Source organism: Python bivittatus, unplaced genomic scaffold (assembly GCF_059951505.1).
Source record: "Python bivittatus isolate LINGU-HERP-01145 unplaced genomic scaffold, Pbiv_v1 ctg000480_np1212, whole genome shotgun sequence".
NCBI classification, from domain to species: Eukaryota; Metazoa; Chordata; class Lepidosauria; order Squamata; family Pythonidae; genus Python; species Python bivittatus.
In genome coordinates this window covers 80,006,948-80,029,593 of record NW_028277075.1, presented here as the reverse complement: position 1 = coordinate 80,029,593, position 22,646 = coordinate 80,006,948, and the positions used below count along the sequence as shown (strand labels likewise).

Genomic DNA, 22,646 nt, shown 5'->3' with positions numbered 1-22,646 from the left:
TCCATTATCTTCTGCCTTCATTTAAACACCTTTAGCCAGTTCTCAGTCAATGTGACAGCTTTCTCACTGGAACCAAATGCCCATTGATTTTAATTCAAAGCAAAGCAAGAGCGTGGAGTTGAAAGAAAGCCATTTCCTCACATTTAACTTTTAGCCTATTATATTCTCAGATAAAGAAAAGATGCAGTTACAAACATGCATGATCTGAAGATTACTTAAAGCTTGGCATTACCATTATGAATTACATATTTATGGAAATTACAGGACATTTCAGTTCAATCATTTTGCTAAATGTTGGTTCTTCAAATATTTTCTCCCAAGTGTAAATCCCTACATTTAAATCAGATTTTCAGTTGAGTAACTATGTACCACTAAGAGATTTTACCAGACTTATCAAAAACTTTTTGCTTTTCTAAAAACTCCTCCTGCAATACAGGTAGTCCTTGCTTACCAACTACTCATTCAGCAACCATTTGAAGTTATGACGGTGCTGAAAAACTAGACTTAGAACTGGTCCTCAAAGTTGCAGCTTTTGCAGCATCCCCATGGTCACATGATTGCACTTTGGGTGTTTGGCAACTGGCTTGCATTTACAATGGTTGTTGTGTCTCACAGTCACACGATCACCATTTGTGACCTTCACAGCTGGATTCTGATAAGCAAAGCCAATGGGGAAGCCAACAGGAAATTGCAAGTTGTGGACATGTGATGTCATGTTTAATGACCCTCAATTATTTGTTCCACAACTGCAGCCAGAACTGACATCATAAGTTGACACAGTCATGTGACATCACACTTAACGACCATGCCACTTAGCAACCAAGTTGTTGGTCCGTATTGCAGTTGGAAAGTGAGGACTACCTGTATTGCAGAAACAGGAAACTATAAGTTTCATGACAAAGTTTCACTTAAAAATGAAATATGGTGCCAACTTCAGAAAAAAACCCTCAGTGAGTCAGTATATGCACTTTGATCTGATTTCAAAAATATTGTAGTATGAGCAACACTCACATCATTTCTGAAGCATGAGGAAAGTGGTCTATCTTCATTAATGCCACAACCAAAAAATCCCCTTTGTAATTACATTGTACACTTTTCTTGTGGGTGTCACAAAGAAGAACCTTCTCTGGAAAACTTATAGTCTGGCAAGTTAGTATGGATAGAGGCACTGTGGTTTGTTTAGGTTCATATTCTCCACCAAAGAATTATTAAACTGATCATCTTGATATATAGGCACAGTTGCTCTCAGTTGCTTAAATACCTTCTTTCTACCCACCCTAAACAATAGAATTTACTTCAAATGTTCATTTGAATCTAAATACATGGTGAACTTTGAAGACATATTTAACTCTAGTAAGAGGTGCCATCTTCCCTGGATTGGGCCACTGGGTGATCCAGACATGTACCTAATTGTCAACTGTCATTCTAACTGATAATAACCCAATTTAAGCCCTACTGTGTTATTCATATATAGGTGCTACCATGATCTAGAACCATGCTGCTAACTGCACTTCTATTATTTCCTCTTCAGTGCTAAAGTAGAACACCAACTTGTAAAAAAGGTTAAATACACAAGCACCTGCTCATGTATAAGAGCTCAGCATAGGACACTCCCACAATCATGTATTCTGATCACAGCTACAAGCATGCTTGGATTCAACTGTCAACTATGCTGCTGTGCATACATTAATATAGGTGGCCTTCATTATCTGAGGATTTGCATGTCCACAGCAGGGAAATAGTAAGCCAAACTCATTATTCATGTTAAACAGTTCCACATATTCATATGTTTTGGTGCACAGTTCTGTTTGGAGGACTTTGGAAATATTTTTTGTGTATACAAAAAAGTTTTTATGCATGCATACATTTTGTTTGTTTTACTTTTCTTTTACCTTCTTTGTTTAATGAGGCATATATTACAATTATACCAAAACTTACTAAAGAGCATACATTATGTACTATCATCCTATTTCACTGATTAATGTAGACATCACCATGTTAATTGATGTTTTAGCCAATGGACATCAACAAGTGATTTCTTCAGTGGTCAAGAATGATCAAGTGGGGTTATCAGGTAATATTTGGCTGTTAGTTGATTTGACTGATTTGAACAGACAGAAAAGACAAAGCTGCTATTCTACAGCTTCAAGTGGAAAATGTTATATATAGCATATGAATGTTTTCTTACCAAATGTATATTCCCAAAGGTTTTATAAAATAAGTCCAGATTCTTTATATGGCTTCCAAATTTAAGGTGAAGGTCAATGGCCTTTTTCTGTCTACTTTTTTACTTTATAAATGTACTAGACATGAATGTCCATTTTCTCCTTTGATTTTTGAGGTTTGTTTAGAAACCTTAGTTTGTGCTATTAGACAAGAATATAAGAGCAATGTATTTTGCATACTTCATTAGAATATAAATTGGTATTATATACTGAAGATATTTTATTGTTTATTTCTGACCTTAATTCCAGATCTGATGCACTTGATCAATTTTCTTTTTAAAGTCTGTTATAGGCAAAACCTGGATGGATGCTGTGATTTTTGCCCTAGTTCAATTCGTGAATGATAATGAGTTTTTATCATTTTCTCTGTTAAAGGATAATTACCATTTATAAACACCAATCAAGAAACTACCATTGTCAAGAGTATCAGGAACAGCTAAAAATCCAAACAGTATCAGGAGAGACACACTCTTTCTGTCATTCTTCCACAGAAAGACACCCATATGGACAATCCTAGGTGATGTTCTCCATAGGCTCAAAATGAAAAGAGTCAGGCTCATTCTAGTTTTAATGTCTAGTAATTCTAATCCAAAAAGATCTGGTAATAGGAAAGGCCTCTGCTTTGGAGAGATCCAAGAAAAGCATCTCTCCCAGTCAGGAAAAGCATCACTGGTCTAGATGGAGATTTTGAGAAGTGCTGTTTTCAGGAAAGACCTAGGGGCTATTAATCAAGAATTCTCAGCACACCACCAAGCCACAAGGATTATTCCTTCCCCACATGACAGAATGGAAATAAGTACATAAATGGCATCCTATTCCCAATTCACAATAGCCCCAAATTTGTGAGAAAAAATGTATTTATTGCTAAGGGATTCTGTTTCTATTCCCACAAAAACAGACATTTCAGAACATTACTCTCACAGGCAAGGCTGATGCATGCAGTTTCCCAAGTGACATTTTCAGATACATGATTAATAAAAATGAATGGTTGCTGTGCTTTTTTAAAACAAACAAACAAACAAACAAACAAAAATGGCCACAAAGCTCATAGCACTATTGCATATTTCAGGAGGGAAATATAAATATAAATTTATCTCACATTGCATGATCCCCAACTTCAAGCTATGCATAAACACCTAAGTGCCTGCCCAAGCTGATTACCTGGGTTATGCTGTTAGCAAACTGTATTCAGTTAAATATGTAATCTGTCAAAGCACACAGTAATTCAAGCCATCTTGTTTCAAATTCAGGTTGTTTCCTGGAATTAATAACTGGGAAGGAAATTGATGACTGTTTGTAATCCCCACAGAACATTCAGCATCCAATGCTTTAGATCTAACAACGAAGAGAAAGGGAATGCAAGAGTAACACTATGAGTTTTTTCCCCCAGTGGAGTCATTTTTAATTACACAAATAGAACTTTGGTGAGAATTTATGTTTGATGCCAGTTGGCTTGCTTGAAATGTATCAGTGTTAACACAGTTTCCTAAATAGGGTAACAGTGGCAGAAGAGTGAAGGTATAGAGAATATATTTCATCATAATTTAACGACTTCTGTTGTGTATCTGATTCTGTTCTGAGGCATGCATACACACATGTGCACATACACCCATGGTTAAATGGACAATGGAACACTGCTCTTCTATTTGTAGAAGGATTGGTTCCATCCCTAATGTCTCCAGAAGAAACGAGGAGGTGACAGAATGTAAGAAAGATCTGTGCTGTCAAATTAGTTATGTACAAGTGTCCTAACACTGTGGTAACTAAGTAATTTACAGTCTCAACATCTAAACTTCCAGAGTAGTACAAACACCAGACAAGATGTGCTAACCAGCAAGAGCCCAGGACTCAAGCTGATGGCAGTTCAGGGCCCAGTACACAAAATGCTAAGGTCTAGATTGGTCTGAGATCTCAACACAAAAACCAGGACCCCAACATCTCTTCAGGTTTCTGCTGCTATTGCAGCTGAGCAAAAGCACTGGTCTGATACAAACTAAAAGCTTTTACCTCCCAACCCAGAAAAAATGGCTGTTAGCAGATAAGGGTGCCCTAATGAGTAGGCTAATTACTCTCAAGAAGCCTTTCTTTGTAGCCTACCATTTCTTGTGTGGTTCTTGACCCTCTTGCTTAAGAAGCAAGATCTCACTTTTAACTTTAAAGGGAAGCTTGCCCCTTTGAAACAAGTGGTGAAAACTATTGCTGTGCAAATCCTTTAAAAGAGACGCTTCAGAATTCAATGGGGTACAAATAAATCACCTTTCTTTGAATCATTAAAGCAATCCCCCCCCCCCCCCATGCTCTTGTGGTGACTTTGGAAATTGCTCTCCACTGTCTCCACTTTGTGATGTGGCTGTGTATGCAGAAGCATGCAGAGACAGTAGGGAGCAACTTAGAAAGTCAGTACAGTGGCTTGGAAAAACACATAACCATTCAACTGTTTGAAAAGAGGTGCTTTGTGCATACTCTAAAGCATCTTTTTTTTAAAAGAGTTTGCACAGCTGTAGCAGAAACATCATAGAAACTTGCCACCATGCAGATTGTTTCTGTTTGTATATGCTTCTAAGTTTTGCCTTCATAGTTTTTGTATAAATTTGCTGCAGTCTGCCATATGTCCTCAGCTATTGGAAGAAAAGTTCTTTTTTCCTTAACTTTGTATATAGAGAAAGATGATTGAGAATCACAGAACATGGGTGGTAGTTAGGCAAATTGCAAGTGTATACTGCTATGCCAAATTGCTTAAACAGAGTTTGACTAGCACTGAGTGACATGATACGAATACACAGCTTTAATACCTAAGCCAAGTTGTTGTTTCATATATGACTTTGGAGGCAAGACTTCCAGCCCTGTGCAGATCAGTTCTATGCTCCAGATCAGGAAATATCCATTCAAAAGTTGACCTACATCTCTTTCTTATATTGGTATTGTGGCTTGTTCAAAATCTTCTGTCCTAGGAAACACATTATATCAGGAGTGGGAATCTTTTCCCATCAAGGCTCACCTCGTTGGGGTTGGGTCTAAGGGGCCATATCACCTACATTTTTATTTTTCTCTAAACTTCATAAGCCATCTCTTTAAGAATCTTGAACGAGAAATTGTTTTGTTTTGTTGCATTTCCCCAAGAAAATGAAATAGAACAAAGTGGGAATGGTGTTCCTTTTCAACCAACGTTCTTGAGCTCCAGGATATTTGTCTGATCAATCCATTCCCCATCTTTACATTGGTCTTGAAAATCCCTTTGCTTTGCTTTGCTGTTTACTAAAGATTCTGAAAGATCTTTTACTGTTTCATTGCATATGCTATTGCTGTCTCCACTGCGGGTCAGTGGTCTACAGCAGTGATTTTTAAACTTTGGGGTACTATGATCTTTGAAAAATAAGTAAATTTGTTTGACTGCTGCCCTCATGAATAAAACTAATCATATTGGGGTTAGGGTTGGGCAAGAAACAAATATCATCTAGACAGCCAGGAAGATGGCCTTGAAAGGAATATTCAGAAGCCATTGCAGAGACAGAAACAGTCAGGGCAGAAGCCTTCCAGGAGCCCTGTGAAAGGAGACTATGTTAGCAAGAGACTTAGACTAGCACGGAGGAGAGGGAGAGTACAAGGACACTTGCAAGAGTTTGTTACGATAGTCTATCTCAATAAAGTATAGTTCTAGCTTTCCTGTGGAGTCAGTTTCCTGATCTGCTCTACCTTGAATGACTGGCATGCACCACTTAAAATAATTAAATTTAAGCAATACATCACAGGGGGGTTCAAAACTTGCTCTATCACAACTGCAGGTTTGCATCAAGGTGAGCAAGAAAGCCCAGCAGGAGTTTGGACAGTGCTCTCACTTTGCCTGGACAAGCCTAATCACTGACTTTCTTCTAAGTTGTTTATGACCCCCACAGGGAGCCTGACTGCATTTTGGCCTTTAGGGCATTTTTAGATGGCCCTCTTACCTTTAGAATAATGATGAATTGATTTATTCTGCCATTTAGGTTTTAATTCTTTATGTAAGCCATGTTAGGATGACTTTGCCCTAAAGGGCTTCATAAGAAGAGCAGTCACAAAGGTTACAAAGTTAGTGGGAAACAGGAAAAAATGAAATGAAATGCAGATCCACTATCAGCCATAGAGTTACATCTGGTTTCTGGTGCCTGTTTCACTCCCAGGATATAGCACTAGACCCTTGCATTACTTCCTGTCCCCTCTTTCTCTTCCTAGTCAGAAAGGCTAACTTTAAAACAAAGGCAGGGAAGAAGAGAAGAAAAATGCTCTGAGGGCTCACAGCACTCCAGATCCTGCACCACAAGCCACAGTAAACCCCATTTTCTCCAGGATAAGAAGAAAGATAAACATCTATTTCCACTAAAGAGTCTACCTACTGCCAATGGAGGAAATTGGGGAGCTGAGGTAGCTTGCCCTATGGGGAGCAATTAAAAAGATCACCTTGGATATACAGAGGCAAGGGGATGCTTTCCCTCATGCTCCTTTTGCTTGTGGATTGTCCCCTTTGGCTTTGATGTAGAGCACAGGGTACTAACTGATGGGGCGTGGAGACAATGGCTAGGGATGAACTGGTCTGGTGAGTCATTCGGACGCTGTGAAGCCCCCACATTCATCAACTGGCCACAGACAGTCACATATGGATTGAAAGATTGCAGAGGGGCCCTCACCCTACCCTCTACCTAGCTAGCTCCCTGAGCAGACGGTTCTCTGACTGAACTTGACAGCCAACACCAAGGCTTCACTCTCTCCTCAGGCTGTTCAGTTCTCAATTAGCTTTTAAGTTGCATTATAGATCTGCTAAAAGTGGTGCAATTAAATCATTAATTTCTTTCCCCAGTCAGTTGGGAACTCAATTTCACTTTGGTTTGCAACTTGTGCTTCATACTAGATTACCTAGCTAATCCATATAAACATTTTCAGACACCATATTTAAGGGAGTTAAGGATAAGGAAGCTGGAAAGCATTTATCGCAAAATAGTTCTCAGAGATTTGAAGGACAAGCTAGAGTCTTCATAAGCAAAGGTCTGTAGTAGCCAGACAGATTTGGGACCACACATACATGCACTCTAATTCGCTTAATAAGTAATGGAGCTGGGGACTTCACTGGCAGAAAATGATGTCTTGGCAAGGTTTTGATAAAGTAATTCCATTCTGAAGAGCATTGCGGGTGGGCTCAGTTAATTGGAATTGGTCGGAAAAGCAGATCACACACACACACACACACACACACACACCACATATACATCTGATCTTTCTTTCTTTCTTTCTTTCTTTCTTTCTTTCTTTCTTTCTTTCTTTCTTTCTTTCTTTCTTTCTTTCTTTCTTTCTTTCTTTCTTTCTTTTTACAGCATGGAGCAGTGTGGAGATATTTGCCTCTAGCACATCAAAGCCTAAAAAGAAGCTCTTCTCCCCAAAGAGTTGTACAATTGCTTTCTACCTTCTTTTACATAAAGAAAGATGGTCTAGATAAGATGAAGAAATTAGCTCCCTGTCTGTATGTGGAACATCTTTTCTTCATTTCTGCTTTCCTTTCCTCTACATGGAGGAATACTCTTTATGCTTCCTGCAAGAAGGCAGTCTATGCTGGAAACAGAGATTACCTGCAGAGCTTTTCTCAATGCAAGGGAAAGCAAGGAATGTTTGTTCCTTGCCTTTTCCAGCATGGGAAATTGTGAGAATTATTATTATCATCCATACTCATCTGCATAGTGAAAGGCTTCTCCTTTCTCCAGACTGAGGGATGAAACAGTCTCTATTACTGATCCATGATTTTTCCATTTCAATGTGGGGCTTTGGGAGAAAGGGAGAAGCTTTCCCTCCCCAAAGACCCACCTCCTTCCACCATACAGTTGACTGGGTATCGGGCTTCTTAATCAAAGCCCAGCATTAAGTTCCAGATCTTCTGACACTTCTTGGTTTATCTCAGTTCCTTGGTTTAACTTGACTGAAAGACCTCAAACACAGTTTGGCTTGATTAGAATCCTTATGCCAGACAAGAATGAAGCCATACCCAATAAATAATTGCCCATTTCTAGTGCCAGATGTAAAATGCTTTGATATTCTCAGGGGTTCTACCTCCCATCCTTCTGAATTAATGGATACTTGGCATGACACTTGGTGGCCTTGAAGCTGGCTGGTGGTTGCATGCTTACATGACTGCCAACTCTGACCTGGGATCCATTCGTCCGCACCTCATTTGGCTCAACACATACATAGGGATGGGATAAAAACAATCTGGCCTTTTGGCTTGATTCATTTCCCATCAATAACAGGTTGCATTTAGACTGGGGAGATCCAGGTTTTCATCTCTATACAGGTAGAAAGCTAGCTGGCTGATCTTGAACAAGTAACTAGTTCTCAGGGAACTTGACCTCACAGATCATGCAAACATAAAAGGGAGACACTGTTCCCTGTGACAGCTAACCATTTCATTTGCAATTTGGGTCTCCAGTTTAGCACAACACTCTTTATTTTTCTAATCACCAAGGATTTTTTTTTTTTTAATGATAAAAACAATGTGTTTTTAGGTCTCTTTGACCCCATCTCTTCAGATGGAAAAAAAGAGTATCCAAGTTCTTACCATTGCCTTTTATCATATCTCATCAGTTTAAAAAAAATGTGGAAAACTTCTGCTTTCATCTAACCCAGATTAGATGGAATTTCAAAGATACTGCTCCTATATATGTTTGTTTTTAACATGCCAGCATTGTGCCAGCAGTGTTATACTGAACAGCTTCCTCTGGAAAAATAAGAGTAGGTCACAGAGGGAAATAGGACTGGAGCTAGATTCTCAGGACTGGAGCTAGATTCTCAGGATCATTCAATCATTCTACACCCTAAACATGGAAAAATGAATGAATATCAGATTGACATAGACACACAGATTCTAAGCTAACAGGAAATATTGCTGTTTTTGAAGTGAAAGATGTAAAAATAGTAATAGTAGGTGAGCTGTCCCACCAGTTCAGCTGTGGTTGGCTTCAAAAAATTATTAAACCCTTTAAATACCACTTAAATGTTCATATTTCATTTACTATTTGAACTAGACCTGGACTTTTTGAAATTCCCCAGTCCACTTGTATGGATGATTTCTTCAAATTTGTTAGAGAACATATTTTCTAACAAGCTTTCAGGGTCAGGACTCTCACTTACTAGCTCTACAACTAAAAAAGCCCAACATGGAAAGAGTTCTCTTACAACATCCTCCCTTGGGACTGATAGTAACACAGGAAACCAGGAAGGTTTCAGTTCTCTGGAGAGATAATGGTCCAATGAAAGACAGGATGTTCATGCACATCCTTGGACCAACATGTAAATAAATAAGTTAAAAAAAATCCATTCTAAAAACACTCGAATGCAAATTCATTAAATTCAACAAAAGTTGTTGAAGAAACAGGCAGGAGACCTTATCTGCCTAGGATGCCTCTGAATCATGCAATTAATAATATGAAAATAGAATGAACATGCTTAAAAAAGTAATAAGGTTTACAAGAACATAAGGGAATGATACTAGAACAAATTAAACTTCCCATATGCTGAAGTCACCTACAAATACTCACCTCTGGTGGGGTTATGACAAGTAGAAAAAAGCATTCTTAAATTAGGCCAAACTCTTCCCATCTCCCACCAATCTCATATGGTGCTTTTTGTATTATGTTCTTGGTGCTAGAGGAATGCCTCAATTATGCCAGGCGTTTGAAATGCTTTAAACAGTTTGGGCTACTTAACATTAATATTGGTGCTCTTCATTGTCTTGTGATGTTGTTTTATTGTTTTGTTGTTTTACTAAAGCATCCTGAGCACCACTGTTGAAGGACACAATGGAAACGTTTCAATCAACAAATGCAGAAATGAAATAAAGTGTTCGTGAAAGTAAAGCATCGATGAATCAAAGAAATAGAAAGATGTAATGAAATGCTAATGCAAATGTAGAAAAATAATGAACAATTAAGAAGTAAGATTAGCTATTAAGAAGTAAAATGTGCAATTAGAAGATCACACTAGCAATTAGCAGGCTCCAACTTAAATTTAGCCTGCAATCCTATAGTAATTCAAAAAGTTTCCCCAGGGTGATGTGGATCTTCCCTTCCATACACCCAGAGGGAAGTCCACAGGCATTCAGAGACATCAGTTCTCAAAACCCTTTTCTTTGCAAGTGTGGCAACCTTACCTACCCTTGTAGAACCACCACTGGGGACATACCATGGATTTATTATTTCTTTTCTCCAGAAAAAAGTATGTATGTATGTATGTATGTATGTATGTATGTATGTATGTATGTATCAAATTTGTCACCACCTATCTCATTAAAAAGCAATGCTGGGCGGCATGCTAGCCTTTCATTTTATATATGTGTCAGGGACCACAGTTAAAAAAAAAATGCCCTCCAAGAGTTGCAAGGAGAATGGCAGGTGGTAGCATCTGTGGGGAGAGGGGTCAAACTAGCAAGATGGCAGAGTGTCATAATGTAAGCCCTATGCCTTTCGTCTGCTCTTCTTTTAATATATCATGTTTAATACGATACATAGGAAACCCATAAAATAGCCCTGTTTAAATCATATTTTGAAAGCCTTTGTTTTAGAATGTATTGTTGGTGTCATTCAATTGTGATTTTAGCTGTTCATCCAAAATCTGTTCTGTAACAAGAAAGGAACTTTTTCTTTTTTTCTCTCCCCCCTCCAGAACTTATGCAAAAGTGGCAGAGCTTATAGAAGATGTAGAAGTTCAGCAACTCTTTTCAATTCCAAACTGTTCTATGGCCTTGGTTATATTCATCCTTTGGAGGCCCCAGCCAGAAAGCTAAATTATCTAGACTAAAAGCTAGACATGAGCCATTAACTCTGGCTTCCTAGGCGTGGCAGCTGCTTTCAGCTGGGCTGATTCATGGCTTTAGGCCTGCAGTCTTATAGACTTGCTTTATTGGAATCAAATAGGAAATATGACCATTATTCAAGGGGCTATTTCAACAGGTGTGTGTATCCACATGTGTTCATTTCTATGTAGCAAGTTAACAATCTGATTTACAGCTTATAGATCCAGCTGTGTTTTGGCTGCAATCTGATCTCTACTTATTTCCTACTGAATTCAGAATGATTGCTGTAAAAAAAAAAAAAAAAAAAGACATAGAATTTGGCTGTTATATTGGGGAAATATTTTCTTTTTATTTCCCCAGGAAATTCTTGGGTCCATCAGACAGTTCATAATGTCTCCCAGTTATGAATTTTTATTTATTAGTTTATATTTCAGATTTGGTCACCACCCATCTCACTAGCAAGTGACTCTGGGTGGTTTACAATAAAATCAAGAATAAATATTAATTAAAATACAATAAAAACCATTAAAAATATGGAACGCTTCATGAATTTGCATGTTATCCTTGTGCAGGGGCCATGCTAATCTTCTCTAATTTTAGTATAATCCTTTCCCTATTCCACCCAACCCGCATATTTAGGCAGAAGAATCCATTAGTAGAATGCCCATGTAGGATTTCCAGATCCAATCTAGTTGCATCATGTTACAACTTTTAAAAGTATATATTTTATTATGCAAACTAATTAAAAAGTACAAATACATACTGTACTTTTAAAGGATTTGTTAGAATGCAAACTGACGAGGTTCGTCTCCGAGCCGGAAATAAACAGGCAGGCGGTTGCTTGAAGGAGAGAGAAAACTTTATTTTCGAGAGCCAGATACACAAGATGATCAGCTGTCAGGGGGGTCACATCAGGTCTTCCCAGGAATCCCCTTTTATAGGGAAGACCCTTAAAAGGTGCAGAGGGAAACCAGCCCTCTAGGAGAAAAGGTAATTCTGGGATTCCAGGAGAGAGCGCTAGCCAGTGAAATTGACTAGGGAGCATTCTAAGGTCAGGCACCCTACTAAACTGGGGTTTCCTGTGTTTGCCTTATCTGATATTGTCTAATTGGAATGTAGATCTCTTTGGGAAGAAATCTTTTTATGATTTGATTTTTTGGGTTTAAGGAAACGGCCCTTCCTGCCAGGTCTTTAGTTATTTAATTTTGGGCTAGGGTGGAGGACTCTTGATTCTTTCTGTTAGTCTTAATCTTTTGAGGTAAGCCCATTCTTCTTATAATTTAGTCATATGCCTTGATTGCTGTTAAGATAAACAATGGTAGGGTAAGACAAATGGGAAGCTTTGACTTCTGGCCGACATGGGGGGAAGAATTTGATTTTCTTCTCACAGATTAATACAATAACAAGATTAAAGATTAATAAGCATAACATTTAAAAAAAATTAAAAAACTGACGTGGAAATTATATATAAGCAGAATAACTCCACAAAGTTTGAGCATACTGCTCAAAAGGTTTCTTTTTGTCCCTTTGTGACAAAGCAAACAAATACCTTAATTAAAATGTTGATAATGTACACATATCAGTGATCCGTTGCTGCAAATCAAGTGTAGATTTTTTTCTTGTCTGACTCCCCAACCAAGACTTAACAGTGATTCACAAATCTCCTGATAATGGCTTAGCTTTTCAGCTTGATTTAGCAGTAGATTCACGGACACAGCTGAGCTAGATAAGAATCACTATTGCACACAGGAATGACACTATAAAAAAGAGATGATTTTCCACTGCTAGTGAGAGTGTGTGAATTACTTTTTATACCCTTGATATAAAAAAGGAATTGTTTCTTCTTCCCACCTATTCTGTGATATAGTGGGGTCTTGGCCTTGAAATTGAATGACTGTGCATGTTTGTATAACTGCCAACTAGGACTCACAACTCTTGCTCAATCAACAGGTGGCAATTGTGGCCAGAAAAGCTTTTGCACAGCTTCACCTGATGCACCAGTTGTACCCCTTCCAAGTTTGGGAGGCCCTTCAGACAGTCACTCACACCCTGTTCATCTCACACCTTAACTAATCCAATATGCTCTACATGGGACTGAAGACCACCTGGAAGCTTCAACTGGTCCACAGTGCAGCAGCACAGACATTGATGGGTGTGCCTCTGGAGGCCCATATAATACTCCTGCTTTGCAAGCACCCTGGTTGCCAGTTTGCTTCTGGGTATGATTCAAGGTGGTGGTCATTACCTATAAAGCCCTAACATGACATAAGTCCTGCTTACTTGAAGGACCACCTATCTCCTATAGTATTAGCCCAACTTAGTCAATCCAACAGGGTTGGCACATTTTGGATTCCTTCAATTAAACAATGCCATCTTTTGGGACCCCAGAAGCACACTGTTAGCCCTGTCAGGTAGTCCGGACAAGAAGTACAAGCAGGAGTATTAATGTAACTTTACAGTAAGGATAGAGCTAACAGAAACTTGCAAGATGGAAAGTATTTCTCCCCTCCTTTCCTTTTACTCTCTGGAAAACTAGGGAGGGTCCCCTCTGAAACATTTCCATGCCCTCTCCCCTTTTGTGGGCTGAGATATCTTTTACACACTGGTTGTCCAGTCTGTGGCTCTCTCTCTTGTCTCCCAAGGTCATTCCCACATACCATTAGACACACCTTCTCTGTCATAGTGCCTGCCCTCTGGAATGAGGTTCCCCCCTCAAGAGCTCCCACCCTACTGTTATTTCAGACACTCTTGAAGACCTGGCTCTTCACCCAGACTTTTGAGCTGTTTTTTGTTGTTGCACAGTTTTGCCATCTTTTGCTTCTTTTTTTTATTATTATATTTTTTTATTGCTATTTTTTTTCTGTGTGTTTAGTTTGTGAACCACCCAGTGTTAAGGAAGTCAGGTGGTGCACTACTAATACTACTAATAATGATCATTTCCAGTGTTATATCATACTTCTTTAATTAAGCCCCATGCTCCCTAAAATCTCAAATTCTTGATACTTTGATACATTCCAAATACAGGGGATAAAGCCAAGAATAATATGCACATCCTTAATAAACAGAAATGATCCAGAGTCAGATTCACAATCCTATATAACAATAGTAGGATAGGGCAAGACCAAACCATATTTCTTAATGTTCCAACTCCTGAATTACATATCTAGAAACAGGATGATTATAACTAATCCTTATTAAATATTCTGTCAAATTTAATTGATTGATTGATAGGCCACCCAACTTCATCATAAATTTTGATAGAAGCTCACAGGTAACCAGTACAAAGCAGGGAAACCTCGGTATGCCGATCACTGCCCACACAGTGTCCACGGTATCAAAAGCTGTTGAGAGATCAAGGAGCACAAGGATGGAAGCACCACTTCTCTCCCAGTTTCACCACAGGTCATCTACAAGTGTGACCAAAGGTGTTTTCAGTGCTAAATGCCAGCCTGAAATCTGACTGAAATGGGTCTAGATAATATGCTTCCTCCAGGGTTCGCATCAACTGCAGACTGGCTACCATCTCAACAAACTTCCTCAGAAAGGGAAGGTTGGAGACTGGAAAGCAATTATTGAGAATTGAGAATCTGCAAATAATTTAAAAGCAGCTCCCTCAGAGTTGAATTAATTCAAAGTAACAATGTTGTGAGCGGTCCAGTTTACCCAAAATACAGGTTTAGAAGCTATTTTTAAATATGATTATCCCACAATATAAGTTCATCATGGTAAAATGGGTCAAAATTATATCAGCAAACCAATATTTTTTTTTCCTGTCCTGCAGCATTAAGTGCATGAAAGTACTGAAACTGATCCCTGCACAAACACGGATCCCAATGTTTGCTGGATTACCGTAGGGCTAGTTAACAACTCTTAAATAGAGCCCAAAGAGAAGTTAAATTTTAAAGTTATTTATTCCAAATGCTAAGCAAAGCTAGTGAGAGCCACTTTGGTGTAGTGAGTAAGGCACCAGTCCAGAGACCAGGAGTTCTGGTCCTGCCTTAGGTACAAAGCCAGTTGGGTGACTTTGGGCCAGTCCCTCTCTCTGCCCTAGGAAGCAGGCAATGGCAAAACACTTCCAAAAAACCTTGCCAAGAAAACTGCAGGGAATTGTCCAGGCAGTTGTCAGGAGTTCCAAGGCACCAAAAAATAAAACAAAACAAACAGAACAAAAAACAAAAAAAATTCAAAGCAAGGATAAATACACAATAATAAAGCTGTAAGTGTGAGAAGTTAAATCCACTTTTCTTAACAGTTACCTGTACTTTTGATTTACCCAATGAATAGCAGGATGTCCTTGCTAAAGAAGTTTATTTAATATTTTATGCATTTCTTTTTGTATAGAAACAACAATGGCAAGGAGGAGAACCCTCCACCCACCATGTCAACTAAATATTAATTTGTTCTTACAGATTCAAACACTACTACTGTCTAGACTGAAGAGCCATTTAACAGATACTGCAGAGCGAATTAATGCCTAGTAAACAGATAGGACAAAGATAAATGCTTCTTAGATCCATTTTCTATTTATGGGGAGGTGAAGGTAGAGGATAGAGAGAGAGCCATAGCATATCTAGGAGTGATGTTCTCATTCTGTAAGAAGCTTGACTTGATCTGCTTTGCTATTTTGTCACTTTGGATTTAATCAACTTATTGACTTGTACATTCAATTCTTGTAAAATTCTTGTAAGTTCAAGAATTTGTGAAATTCTTCACCTTGCTGGATTCAATTGATTTTACTTCGGCATTCCTGAACAAATATTATCTATCCATTAATCATCAAGTACTTTAATAAAGATTAAGCCTTTATTTGCCTTATTCAAACAAAAAACTTGGAATCCCACCTATGTGACTGTGAAATGGGTGGGAACAACATAAAAAATCAACATCTCTCATTTCTTCCCATTCTTCAAATTTGTTAATAGGTAGGATTTCGGTTATTCACTAGCTATGCATATAGTTTATCATTCAAGCAGCAACATTGGTATATACAGATTCTTCTATCTGGTTTGGGTTGATTTTATCAAAATAAGTATCATTGTTGCATACAGTAAAGCCTTACTATGTGCCACAAACTCAGCTTTCTCACAGGACATTTGAATTCTCAATCCATATATATTATGGAAGATTATTAGTGTGGTATTGACATTATGCGGATGAAACAAAGAGCAAATAAACCACATTAAAAAGAAAAGTCAGTTGATTGTGAACATGGTTTTCTCCATAATTCATGGATGATTTGTCTCAAAGTATGTAATCTTCTAATGAACCTCTTCTAAATTCAGAGATTGTAATTTTTCTAAGCATTTTCCTCTGAGAAAGCAATAAAACATCAGTGATAATATTTTTAAAATATCCTATTTCAATGGTAGTGCACAGAGCATCTGGGAGTAAGTTAATGGCTTACATATTAATTTTCTCATCTATCTGATGGGCAGAAAATTGCTTAATATAAATGCAGTTAAATTTGTCACTTTACATCTACAAACCTTATGCTGTGAAATTTATTATGGTCCCAACAAATTATTCTATAATAATTTAGCCAGCTTTTGCAGATGGATTTGTGTGCCTGTGTCTATGTGTGTGTGTTTGTATGTGTGAAGCTAGAAGTTAGATCCAAACTTTCAATATAATCATACTTTCCAATGTAAATCATGGCAGGATTATCCTGATTGTGTAATCAGGTTTTAGGAAAGATTTGGCTTGATCCTTATGAATAATGTGATTCTTGCCTCAAGAAAAGAGGCAGTTCCCTTCAGTCTAAAATGCAAAATTAAATTAGGATTTTTAATTGTAAAAATTAAAATTAAAACTAAAAAATACAAAATACAAAATACAAAATTAAATTAGGATTAATTTAAAAAAAATGTAAATGCAATTCCAACATACTAATGAACTTTAGGTGTATATATAGGGTCCTACATCAACTGAAGGGTTATACCACACTCTGCAATGGATCAGAGCTAGTATCCCTTTTCAAAGCTTCTACAAGTCTTTAGCCATTACTTTTGACCTTTAACTCCACATTCCATAATTCCCAAAAATGCAAAAAAAAAAAAGGGGGGGGGTGAAGGGAGTGGCCTGGAGACTGTAAAAGGAAACTGCAAAAGGTTGCATTTTTTGCACCTTCATACTACATGCTCCTGTGCCTAAAGTTCTAATCTGGCTCTTCCCACTATTTATTTATTTATTTGTTTGTTTGTTTATTAAACTTGTCCCCACCCACCTCCCCCCAATGGGGGACTCTGGGCAGCTCACAACATATTAAAACAACAAATAAATATACAATTAAAATTTATGACAAGACACATTTACAAAAATAAAAGGAAAAAATCTAGGAGGCCGATGGTAGCAACACCAGGCCTCTAGGGGGCTAGCCAACCCTATATAATTATAAACTATAGTGTTTATAATTACATGGAAAGGTAGAGGGTTGCTAGGCTCTTTGGAGCTGCCTAAAATTGAAAGTGATTCTTTCCAAGCATGACTCTCGCAGTATCTTTGGCAACATTTATTAAGATAAAAGGATGGGGTACAATATCCCAGCAAATGAACTATTTCTCATTTAGAGCTAATATATCCCTGCATACATTAGGACTGAGATTTTCTGATTTTCTTTATAACAACGTTCATGAAATCAAGCGAGGAGGCAGGTCTTTTCACTGATCAGGGAGAAACTTGTAATAGTTTGAATTTTTATCAGTCTAGGATCCAACACTTTAAAAAGTGTTATGAAACTCTAAAGAACAGAAGCCCAGTTTGAGATCAAGGGCTACAGGCAACCCTAGAAAGCCTTGGGTGCACCCTCAGAGATTACTAAATTTCTTATAAATTATAATGTGAACAGAAACAAATCATATTATGTTAAACATGTTTAATTCTAATTAAATATAAATCCAACCAAATCAATTCAAATTTAGTTTTTCTATTAGTGTCACCTGCTGATTTTTGGAGTACTTCTTTGACAGCACAGCTTGCATTTCACCATGCTTCTCAAATCCTAAGTATGACATTTATTTATTTATTTAGCTTATATGCTGCTCCAGTCCAACACAACTCAGAGCAACTGACCCAAAGATGTATACTTCTGATATAAAGGAGTTCTGACTAAATTTTAATGGAAGTGCTTAATCTGGCAAAGTCAGATGCAAACAGTTTGAAACCAGACTAGTCCATTGTCATAATAAGGGACAGATAAAAATTCTTCCTACTCCCTGGATGCAGAATACTTTGAGCCCATTGCAATAACAGCTGGGAGAAAGAGGTACAATTAAAGCTTTCATTATAAATAGGGCTTCCATTTTATACCAGGTAGTCACTGGAATTCTTCCTTAATGGATTCTGTGCCTCTTGTAATAAATGTATTTACCAGAGATCTAGATTCTTGAATCCCTGCCTCTGTGACTTCTACCCACCTGGCAGGTGGATGCCTTAAAAATTGAACGAATGAATAAGTAAATGATATAGTATCAGCTAAGAGGAGCCTGACATTTAGCTACAGAGGACTGTTGTTAGGGCTATGCTCTAGCTTTCCATAAAGACTGAAGCTGACACTGAATGGTAAAATTCAGAGTGGCCTTAAATAATTAAAGATAACATAAAAGGATTAGCTCACTCTGCCCCTAATTTGGGAATTCAGCATGCACTGGAAGGAGGGAAAAATAAAGGATTCTCACACCTGTTTAGGAAAATCAGGACATAATTGGGAGGAAGGGCAAATATTAGATTCAGGGTCTAAGAGAGCCATCCCCAAATCAGAATGTCTAGGCATATGCAAAACATTCCATAAATTGTCCTGTGTGTGGAAGAGACAATATCAGTTGATCTATGCTTGGACTAAAATATGTGTCATTCAAGCCTCTGTTTTGGCTGGATGTACCTTACTTCCTTACAGACTAACACTAGCAGTTCACTGGCTACTACATGGAAAACAGAATGCCCCTTCAAATGAGATAAAGATTGTCCTGATTTAAAAGTTTCTAAGACCTGGTCTTTGTCATTAGCATTAAAATACCGTAGTAGTTAAGTAGGTAAATCTCATTTCTTTTAATTATTCTTTTCTTTCCTTAGCTAGTTGAGGATCATCATCATCATCATCTTCATCATCATGATGATCCCCCAGTGAGGCACTACCTTGACATGGTTGTGGGGCTTGAGTGCTCCAAGGAGGATGAGAGCTATGCCAGAGGTTCAACCATACTGGACAGGTCTCATCAGAGGAGCCAGACGAAGAGTGTCTCTACCATAAACAATATGGTGAGACATAATTTACAGAAATCTATACTGGATCAGTCATTGCCTGGGTCAAGAAGGACCACACTAGGTGTTCTAGTTCCTAGACAACTGGTGACAAGTGGGCTACAGGACTCAGGACTATCAGCTGAGCAACCAGGGGCAGCAGCTGCAGGACTACTGGAAGAAAAGTTGTTTACCCGTCCCAAATATATAAAGACTGAAAACAAAGAAATAATGATTTGCTATTACAAATCAAGTCCAACGAGAAGAAGACATCTGAAAAGAATACACTAGTTCTGGAAAAAACAATATCCAGAATCAGAAAGAACAGAACAGAGACTAGCAGATCAATGTTGATTTATAATCTGAAATAAAGTATTTACAGAAGTAGAATTGGAAAAAATGCAAAGGTGTACCCAGGGCAAAGAAATCAAAGCCTTGCCAGAAGCAGCTCAGGCTGTAGAGGCAAAACAGGGGGAGTTGGCAGTAGAGGAAGCCAGCATAGCTATTGAATTGTTTTCATTCCCAAACCAGGCACCCTCTCCTCTGCCTTCTCCTCAGAAAGAGCAAAGCCCTCTAACTAAAAAACAAGAGGAATTGAAAGAAAGAATAACTGAGCATCTAGAACAGCACAAAGAGAACAGAATAAGTTTGCCTGCATTGGAGCTTGTTACAAAGAAACAGCTAGCACAATATTGAATGATGCCAATACTGTAATATCAAATATATGCACCTGCTCACTGCAAGAAACAAACCAACTGATGTACAGCATGGCTGCAGTTATAACTGAATACCTTAGAGGCAAAATCAACAAACAAGTGAAAAAGCCAAACAGTGCACCACCAAAATGGAAGATCAGGTTAGAAAATAAGATCAGCATGCTAAGATCAGATACAAGCAAGCTAGAACAGATGAAAGAAAAGCTGAGGAACAAAAAGACCAAAGAATATCTGATCAAGAAATATCACCTAGAAACAAGGAACATCAAAGAAGCACTGGAAATAATACAGCAGCAAATAACAGCCATAGCCAAAAAGATCAGCAGATACAAAGCTCAAACTGCACACTGTAGGCAGAATCTCCAATTTCAGTCAAATCAGAAACATACTACCAATCCATCAGTGGAAAGACTCCAATGAACCAGTCAACACCTGACAAAGAAGAAACAGTGCAGTTCTGGGCACAGCTATGGGACAATCCAAAGAAATACAAGAAGAATGCAGCTTGGATAAAGGAGGTGGATAAGAATAAAAAATAAGCTGAAATGAAAGAACTTGTAATAACAGCAGAAATGGTGGAGAAAAGGGCAAGGAAGATCAAGAATTAGTCAGCACCAGGTGAAGATGAATTGCATGGTTTTTAGTTGAAACATCTGACTGGTCTGCACCCACTCATTGCCAAGCACTTTAACAACATACTTCAAGGAGTTAAAATTGAAGATTGGTTAACATCTGGCAAAACCTACTTGATAATGAAAGATCCAGCAAAAGGGGCAGCACCAGGCAACTACAGGTCAATTACCTGCTTGCCAACAACTTTTAAATTGCTAACTGGTGTGGTAGCTGATGCAGTCCAAAGCATCTAGTTGAAAACAAGCTCTTTCCATCTAAACAGAAAGGAAACCACTCAAACAGCAGAGGGACAAAAGATCAGCACCTGACAAGATGATTTTGGAAAACTGCAAGAGAAGGAAGACCAACTTGAATGTAGTTTGGATTGATTACAAGAAGGTATTCCACTCCCTGCCACATGACTGGATAATCAAGTGTCAAGAAACAACAGGAGTCAATAGAAACATCAGAAGCTTTGTGCAAAAATCAATGGCACAATGGAAGAAACAGTTGCCGGTCAATAGTGATAGACTAGGAGAGGTTAATATCAAGAGAGGAATATTTCAAGGAGACTCACTATCACCAGTACTGTTTGTCATTGCACTGATTCCTCTGTCAACAATACTGAACAAGTCAGGCCATGGCTATCAAATACCAAAAACATCTGCCAGGCTATCCCACTTCCTTTACATGGACAATCTGAAGCTGCATGGAAAAACACTATCTGAAATAGAATTGCTGTTCCACAATGTCTGAATATACAGTCAAGATATTGCAATGGAGTTTGGACTGAACAAATGTACTACCCTTAAGATCAACAGGGGGAAAATAGTGTAAATTGAAGGAATCAAGATGCTCTATGGAAATAACATCAAGAATCTGGATGAAGATCACTACAAATACCTGGGTGTCCTTCAAGCTGACAACTTCAAGCACACTGAAACCAAAAAGAAGGTTAGGCGTGAATACATTATGAGAATGAAGAAGATCTTAAAGTCCAACTCAGTGGAGGAAATACCATCAAGGCAATTAACACATGGGCAATTCTAGTCATTAGATACACAGCTGGAACAGTGGACTAGACTCAAGCAGAACTAGAAGCCCTGGATAGGAAAGCCAGAAAATAATGACAATGAATCAAGCCCTTCAGCCATGCAGTTGTGTTGACAGACTCCACTTACCAGGAAGCATAGGTGGGCATGGAATGTTGCAAGTACACCAGACAGTTGAAGAAGAAAAAAAGGGCATTGGAAGAATATCTGAAGGATAGTTAAGAAGATGCACCGAAGCTAGTACACCCCAAAGGCTTACTGAATACTGAAGAGACCAAACTAACCTACAAGTAAGACCACATGAAGAATAGAAAAGAGACATGGCAAGGCAAAGTATTACATGGCCAGTGCATGTGCGCATGCACACACACACACACACACACACATGGCAGGCAAAGCAGATAACAATGAGACCTGGCAATGGCTAAGAGTGGGAAAGTTGAAGAAAGAGACAGAGGGGCTAATTCTGGCTGCACAAGACCAAGCCTTAAGAACAAATGCATGCAAGCCAGAATTGAGAAGACAGCGACAGACAGCAAATGCTGCCTCTGCCAAGAAGCTGAAGAAACAGTGGACCACGTAGTTAGCTGTTGCAAGAAGATCGCACAGACTGACAACGGCATGACAAAATAGTAAGAATGGTGCATTGGAATATCTGCGAGAAATGCCACCTGCCTGCAAGCAAGGACTGGTGGGACCACAAAAGACACAAAATAATAGAAAATGAAGAAGCTAAAGTGCACTGGGACTTCAGAATTCAAACAGACAAGCATCTGCCACATAACATCCCAGACTTAACAATTGTTGATAAGACAGACAAAAAGGTCTGGATAGTGGACACTGCAATACCTGGAGACAGCAGCACAGAAGAGGAAGAACTGGAGAAAAATCACAAAATATAAAGACCTGCAAATAGAAATAGAATGATTGTGGCAAAAGAAAGCAAAGATAGTACCACAGCCTTGACTGTGATCCCAAAACAACTGGAGCACCACTTGAA

The 22,646-nt window shown here is 38.4% G+C and overlaps 1 non-coding gene across 1 annotated transcript; it reads right to left on the bottom strand.

Moving 5' to 3' along the window:
- Positions 1 to 11,558: 11,558 nt before the first annotated feature.
- LOC112542242 (U6 spliceosomal RNA) lies at positions 11,559 to 11,665 on the bottom strand. Its single transcript, XR_003086056.1, has one exon. It is a non-coding gene; the product is annotated as a U6 spliceosomal RNA (small nuclear RNA).
- Positions 11,666 to 22,646: the final 10,981 nt, after the last annotated feature.